An 8,300-nucleotide genomic window follows, 5' to 3' on the forward strand; every position below is an offset into this window, starting at 1 on the left:
TTATTCTTTTTACTCATACAAGGGATTCGATTCCTCCTATATTCTATTCCATTACAATAAAATTCTTTTAGTACATAGCAGAATCATAGATAGGGAACTATACTAGACTAAGAACCTACCTAATTTTATTGTATAAATTTTCGATACCAATGATTGGACCATGCAAACTAGAAATACCCTTTTTTCTTGGATAAAGGAAGAGATTACTCGATCCATTTCCGTATCGCTCATGATATATATAATAACTGGGGCACCCATTTCAAATGCCTATCCCATTTTTGCACAGCAGGGTTATGAAAATCCACGCGAAGCGACCGGCCGTATTGTATGTGCCAATTGCCATTTAGCTAATAAACCCGTGGATATTGAGGTTCCACAGGCGGTACTTCCGGATACTGTATTTGAAGCGGTTGTTCGAATTCCTTATGATATGCAATTAAAACAAGTTCTTGCTAATGGTAAAAAGGGGGCTTTGAATGTGGGGGCTGTTCTTATTTTACCTGAAGGGTTTGAATTAGCCCCCCCCGATCGTATTTCGCCCGAGATTAAAGAAAAGATAGGCAATCTGTCTTTTCAGAACTACCGCCCGACTAAAAAAATATTCTTGTGATAGGTCCTGTTCCTGGTCAGAAATATAGCGAAATCACCTTTCCTATTCTTTCCCCGGACCCCGCTACTAAGAAAGATGTTCACTTCTTAAAATATCCCATATACGTAGGCGGGAACAGGGGAAGGGGTCAGATTTATCCCGACGGTAGCAAGAGTAACAATAATGTTTATAATGCTACAGCAGCGGGTATAGTAAGCAAAATCATACGAAAAGAAAAAGGAGGATACGAAATAACCATAGTGGATGCATCGGATGGGCGTCAAGTGGTGGATATTATCCCCCCTGGACCTGAACTTCTTGTTTCAGAAGGAGAATCCGTCCAACTTGATCAACCATTAACGAGTAATCCTAATGTAGGTGGATTTGGTCAGGGGGATGCGGAAATAGTACTTCAAGATCCATTACGTGTCCAAGGCCTTTTGTTTTTCTTGGCATCCGTTATTTTAGCACAAATATTTTTGGTTCTTAAAAAGAAACAGTTTGAGAAGGTTCAATTGTCCGAAATGAATTTCTAGATCCTTGGATTTATTAACATAAAGTTTGTAAAAAGAACTAAATTTGTATTGGCAATTATATAATTATGTATAATCAAAAAAATTATTAAGAGCCTTTTTCTTTTCTACTAGAGTTTGGTAATTACTTGTACCGCCTAGTCATAGTATGTATATTGTGAAGAGGACCACTTGACTTTAACTCTTCTTTGTTTTTTTTTTTCAATCAATCCAAATTAGAGTGGTATGATTATGTCATTATTGTCATATTTAAATGACATAGAATCTATTGATAATTTTGTATTCGAATAAAATAAAATTCGACTAGATACTAAACATAAGATAAGTAAGTGGATAATATAAAAAAAGGTAGAAAGGAGGGGAACAAGGGATTATAGGAGGGTTTATTCGTCTTCCCAGCCTTCGATACAAGAAAAAAGAATTTTCCATACCTTTCTTGTATCTTGTATCGAAATAATAAGGTCTTGTGTCGAAATACTAATGATTTTAGGTTTTGATCCCATTTGTCAAAGATCCCATTTTTAGTTTCAAATTTTTCCAGGGTTCTCATAACCCTTTAATGAATTTATAATTCAATGGAAATTTTTATTAAATACAAATACTAAAAAAAAAAATAGAGTAAGGTTTTATTAGTATAGAAAAAATTTTCATGATATCTGATCAATAGAAATATATATATATTATTGTTATAGTTTGATTGTGTCCGCAAAAGAGGGATGGGATTTAATGGAGCGATTCCTTCTTTCTTTAAATTTGGAAAGTATCGACAAATACTATCAAGGAACAGATGTTCTGCATCAATCAATGAAGTTAGTTTTTTCAAAAACATCATGAGAAAGAAATGAAATGGGGTTTTTTCAAACATTGTAAAAGGGTGATTTATTTTTTTCATTTATACGAATAAAAGATTCTGATCATTAAGAACTCAACGGGACCTAACCCCTCTTTATTTATCTGATTCGAGGGAGATCCCGTTGAGTTCTTACGCTTTCATGTCTATAACTCAATGCATCCGATTACTACAGGGATGAACCCAATCCGGAATATGAACCATAAAAGAAAATACCGATTAAACCAATCACAAGAATACCCGTTACAGTGCCTATTATCCAAAGAGGAATCCTTCCAGTAGTATCGGCCATTTGTCCCGCGTACCTCCAAATTTCATCAAGTGGTCATGCTATAGACATAAACAGTCATAGATAATTATGATATGATATCCTTCCGAATGGGATAAGAGAATTTCTATTATTCTGTTGTTTACTATTCTCTTTGCTTCTCTTAATTGAAGAAATAATTGGAAAATAAAACAGCAAGTACAAAAATGAGTAATAAACCCCAGTAGAGACTGGTACGGTTCAATTCAACACTTTGTTCGTTCGGGTTTGATTGTGTCATAGATCTATAATTCGAATTAGGTTTATCGTTGTATGAACTGCATTGCTGATATTGACCCCAAAAAAGAAACGGTAGGTACAGCTAATCCGTGAACAGCCAACCATCGCACTGTAAAAATGGGATAGGTTCTATCTATGGTCATTGGGGCCTCCTAAAAAGATCTACTAAATTCATCGAGTTGTTCCAAAGGATCAAAACGGCCAGTTATTAATGGAATTCCTTGTCGACTCTCTGTAAAATACTCGTTTGGACGAGGGCTTCCAAATACATCGTAAGCTAAACCCGTGCTGACGAATAACCAACCCGCAATGAAAAGGGAAGGTATAGTAATGCTATGAATGACCCAGTATCGAATACTGGTAATAATATCAGCAAAAGAACGTTCTCCTGTGCTTCCAGACATGCCGAGCTCCACGTATTCTTGTACAGTCAAAAAGGGGATCGATTCCGTAAAAGATGAGATCAGTAAATGGGAATTCACTGAAATTAAATCTTTGTGAGATCGTCAATAGGGTACCAAGGGTGTCTTTAGAGTATACCGAATCAGTATAGCTATCCTTCTTCTGACACAGCAACGCAATTTCACAATTAGTATCTAAATGGAGTGCTAGAGACTTTCTTTTTTCTTTTATTGTTGCCTGTCGATGTAGTATTCTATACTATTCAATAAAAAAATTTTCAAATTCCTGTAGTAGTATAAGGGTTCTCTCCATTATCGGCTTCGGATTAGAAACTGAAGATCAGATAAAATGTGAATACAACGGGTTGCTTTCAAATAATTCGCGAGTGGGATTATCATATTCCATTCTCCTACACCTACAATTCAATTAGATCCAAAATATAAAAATATTCTTTCTTTTTGTGTTTGTAGAAGATGTTTTTTGTTGGAACCTCCCCCCCCCCTTTTTTTTTTCATTTTTAAGGAATTGGTTAGTTGTCCAGTAAGAAGTAAGACTAGCCGATAGTTTTCGACGAAAGAAAGAGAACAAAGAAGAAAATAATCAATATTCGCGATGCACGCATTGTTGTATTAGAACCAAAAGGCCGTTCTTGATCGAATTATAATTATAAAAGGGCGGGGGGCTCTCTAATTTAAGATATGTAAAGAAAAAATGTATAAGTTTCGCACGATTAGATCATGCGAAACTCTTTTTCTTCTCATTAGAGATATTATGAGAATGAACCCACTACTGAATCTAATGAGGTCAAATCAAATTAAAGTAAAAAAGAAAAGGGAAAGTAATAAAGTAAAGTTAAAGTAAAAAAAGGGAGATTCTAGTATAATCTAAGGTCATTCTTTGTTCGAAAATACACAATGTATTCGATACAATAATAAAAAAAAGATCAAAATTAAAATAGAAATGATTTTCCAATTTTAATTTTAAAGCGATTCAATTTCATTTTTTGAATGAAGTTACACAACAGAGTTTTTTATTATTTCTAATTTTGATTATTAATTATAATATATAATATTAGTATAAGAATATTAGTTTTTAAGATGAATCTGTTGATTGGGAATTAGGGGATGCTCAGATATCACAGATGATGAATTGATTTCTTACCTATGTCACTCCCATTTTTTTTTATTACTGTTTAGAAGGATTGATGAATCAAAAACTTTCAATTGAAAGAATAAGTGGAATTGGTCTTTTTGCTTATTCTTGTTTGTATCTTTCAAAAATTTGAATTTAGGGAAGTGCTTTCTAAACATATGTATAAAAAGACCATATTTCATTTAGCCTCTTTATGCTTACTATAACTAGTTATTTCGGTTTTCTACTAGCGGTTTTAACTATAACCTCAGCTCTATTTATCGGGTTGAACAAGATACGACTTATTTGAAATTAATTGAACAAACGATTCATAAAAAAACGAAATCTTTCTGTGTTATTCCATATATTCTATAGTTTCTTAAGTTTCTTACCGTGTCAATTTCCAATTTTTGGTCATTGAGATTCATGGGCAATATGAATTAATAGTTAAGAATAGATATTACCTCTCCTTTTCCTCTTTCAAACAAATTGAAATGATTGAAGTTTTTCTATTTGGAATTGTCTTAGGTCTAATTCCTATTACTTTGGCTGGATTATTTGTAACCGCATATTTACAATACAGACGCGGTGATCAGTTGGACCTTTAATTAATTAATAGCTCTTTTTTTGATTGACCCCTACTTGCTTTATTAATTTTAATACATAGGGCAGGGGGCAAATTGAAATTGCTGTTCAATTATTTCATTTCAGTGTAATTTTCGACCTAAGAATAACAAGAATGGGATCACGCTCTGTAGGATTTGAACCTACGACATCGGGTTTTGGAGACCCGCGTTCTACCGAACTGAACTAAGAGCGCTTTATTATCACACTAAATATTTTGTAAGTAACCCTAATATATTATATTTTTGCATGCGTATCCTATTCTATAGTAGAATAGAGTCAAATGAAAGATTGATCATGTTATGGATGCCCAATTTAATCGATTTCAATTGATCCCTCGTTACGATTCCTGCTCATAAGATAAGTAATAGAATAGGTAGGGATGACAGGATTTGAACCCGTGACATTTTGTACCCAAAACAAACGCGCTACCAAGCTGCGCTACATCCCTTTCAATTGGGTTACAGTGTCATTGTAGAGAATACCCGTATTGTTTTCCACATCTTTATTTACTCCATTTCTATACAAAAATTATCTTGTCATTTCTTCTTTTTGATCTCATATCATAGAACATATAATTAATTATTAATTAATTATAATAAACTACTTATATGCGTTACGTATAATGAAACCCGCTGTAAAAAAAAATGAATATTTTGGGGAAATGCTGGTACAGAAAAGGGCACGTTTTTTTTAAGAAAAGGAATATTCTACTGAATCGTTGTACATTTCAATTTGAATTAGGGATTCCGCGGACAAATACAAGCGATCATTAACTCCATATATGTCTGATCATATATGTATTACAAATTCCAATAAAGAAGGAGGATTTCAAATAAAATGCGAGATCTAAAAACATATCTCTCCGTGGCGCCGGTAGTAAGTACTATATGGTTCGGGTTTTTAGCAGGTCTATTGATAGAGATCAATCGTTTATTTCCGGATGCGCTGATATTCCCCTTTTTTTCATTCTAGTTAGTAACATGGGAAGTGGTGAAGAAGATTAGGGATTTAATAAAATCTCTGTGACTAATCCCTCCCCTTCCCATCTTTTAATTTTAGAATTTTTAAAATTCGAATAAGTTCGAAAAGAGAAAGAATAAAAGTGGATTCAAATTCAGTGAAACTCGGAACTCGGGCCTCAGGCCCGAGGCTCGAATTAAAATAAAATTTTTAATTTAAATTATTTAAATTAAAATAATTAAAAAGAGAATGAGAACGGAAATGGAAATTGATGGATAGGTCAACAAAATCATACAAAATACTTAAATGAAAGACGAAACGCTATATTGGGATTAGAAATGTAGTTAGAAATCATTGTATTACTTATTATTACTATCTTGATTGCAACGAAATTTTTCATAATTTTATTTCGAGTTAGCAACTTCGATTTTTTTTTTTCGTTCCTTTTTTCTCTTTGGATCGCAAAATAGAATAGTTGAGTGAATCAAAAATACAAAGGGGGTTCATGGCCAAGGGGAAAGATGTTCGAGTAACAGTTATTTTGGAATGTACCAATTGTGCTGTTCGAAATGATGCTAATAAGGAATCAAAGAGGGTTGGTATTTCCAGATATATTACTCAAAAGAATCGACACAATACGCCTAGTCGATTGGAATTGAGAAAATTCTGTCCCTTTTGTTACAAATATACAATTCATGGGGAGATAAAGAAATAGATGGAACCGATTACACGTATGTATTGTATGTCATCCTTCCAAGGAAGATGAAAAATGTCATATACCATATATTATATATAACATATATTTAAAGATAAACAAACCAAAAAGAAATCCCCGACAAAATTAGGATTTTCGGGATAAGGAATAAACAAATCATGGATAAATCCAAGCGACTCTATTTTAAATCCAAGCGATCTTTTCGTAGGCGTTTGCCCCCGATTGGGTCGGGGGATCGAATTGATTATAGAAACATGAGTTTAATTAGTCGATTTATTAGTGAACAAGGAAAGATATTATCTAGACGGGTGAATAGATTAAACTTAAAACAACAACGATTAATTACTATTGCTATCAAGCAAGCTCGTATTTTATCTTTGTTACCCTTTCTTAATAATGAGAAACAATTTGAAAGAGGTGAGTCGGCTGCTAGAACTGCGGGTCTTAGAATCAAAAAGGGGGATAGGCTTACTCTTCACTTGAATCAAAATTCCAATACGAACTCAAAGGCGGATTGATGTTTTGTTCGAAAAATTCGCGAATTAAGATGTGAGTGTCGTGTCATAAGAAAAAAAGGATCGGGGAAAAAGAATAAATCTTTTTTTATTGAACGTCTTGTTTGTTCATTTTGACGACTTTATCATATTATTTGATTATATTTTATCATACTAATTTCTATTCTACCTTCCCGGAGTTAATTTTACAGCGCACTCCATTAAAATTGAAAACATTCCTATGGAGTCCTTCCAATCTACTTATTTTATAATCTCAGTGGAAATCATAGAAAGACAATTTCTATTTAATATAGCTATTTGCGCAAGTATTTTACGATTAAGAAGCAACTGCTTCTTGTACAGATTGTGTATGAAAATATTATAACTATAGTATACTAAATTCCCTCGAATTGCTGCATTTATCCGAGTGATCCACAAACGGCGAAAATATCTCTTTTGCCTACCTCTATCCCGATAAGCCGAAAACAAAGCTCTTATTTTCTGTTGAGTAATAGTTCGAGTAAGTCTTGAATGAGCCCCTCGAAAGCTTGATGCAAATAAACGAATTTTTGTTCTACGTCTCCGAGCTATACATCCTCGTTTAATTCTGGTCATTGAATAAATGAAACTTTGATAAATAACTAATTGATTTCTTTTCTTTCAGTTATTCCCTTCCCCTTTTCTAGTTTGTTAATAACAAAACGGATCCTTCCAATGTATAAAATAAAAACTCCAACGGCTTTTGCTACTATAACCTTCCCGCCCACGATTTTTTATTTTTTTTTATAGGCATTTTACCTCGAAATAAGAAATAATATTGATATTGATACTAGATATTAAAAAAAGCATATTAATATTAAATAAAAACAAAAAGTAGTAAATATAAAATAGAAATGAATAAAAAAAAAATAGTGGGTTCCATCGTTTCTATGGTTACTTCTTAAACGGCGAGATCCCTTCTATACACCGGAGCCCCTTCTTTTCTTTCATTTAATCAATGCTATTGTTAACTTGTACAGTTCACACTTTTTGGCTCTACCCATGAATTATTCAGTAATCCGTCTTTCACAACGAGATCCACTTATACAGTAACGGTATTTAATTATGAAGATTAACTGTGTAGCTGACCCTCTTAGTCCGTTGTTGAAAGAGTAAGGGCGTAATCTTTCTTGCCTTTAAATGGGATTCCCCCCGCTTAATGGATAAACATTTGCTACCAATGGGAAATTCTTTCTCATCTTAAATTGAAAATGGAGACGATTGGATTTACACCACTAGAAACCATAAATTTTGATACACAATTACACAATAGAAGGGTATGATAGATACTTTTTAGATAGTGAATGGAGTTCTTCCGTTTTATTTTATCTTATTTACTGTTACTGATCACTGATACTGGAAAAATGGGTTCTTTTCTTTTGCCCCAGTCCATGCTCTGAACGAGTCACACAT

The 8,300-nt window shown here is 33.3% G+C and overlaps 1 non-coding gene across 1 annotated transcript; it reads right to left on the reverse strand.

The window, feature by feature from the left end:
• Positions 1-4,798: 4,798 nt before the first annotated feature.
• Positions 4,799-4,872, reverse strand: TRNAW-CCA. Its single transcript has one exon. It is a non-coding gene; the product is annotated as a tRNA-Trp (tRNA).
• Between the last annotated feature and the right edge of the window lie 3,428 nt (positions 4,873-8,300).

Source organism: Quercus lobata, unplaced genomic scaffold, assembly GCF_001633185.2.
Source record: "Quercus lobata isolate SW786 unplaced genomic scaffold, ValleyOak3.0 Primary Assembly Scq3eQI_1043, whole genome shotgun sequence".
Lineage (NCBI taxonomy): Eukaryota > Viridiplantae > Streptophyta > Magnoliopsida > Fagales > Fagaceae > Quercus > Quercus lobata.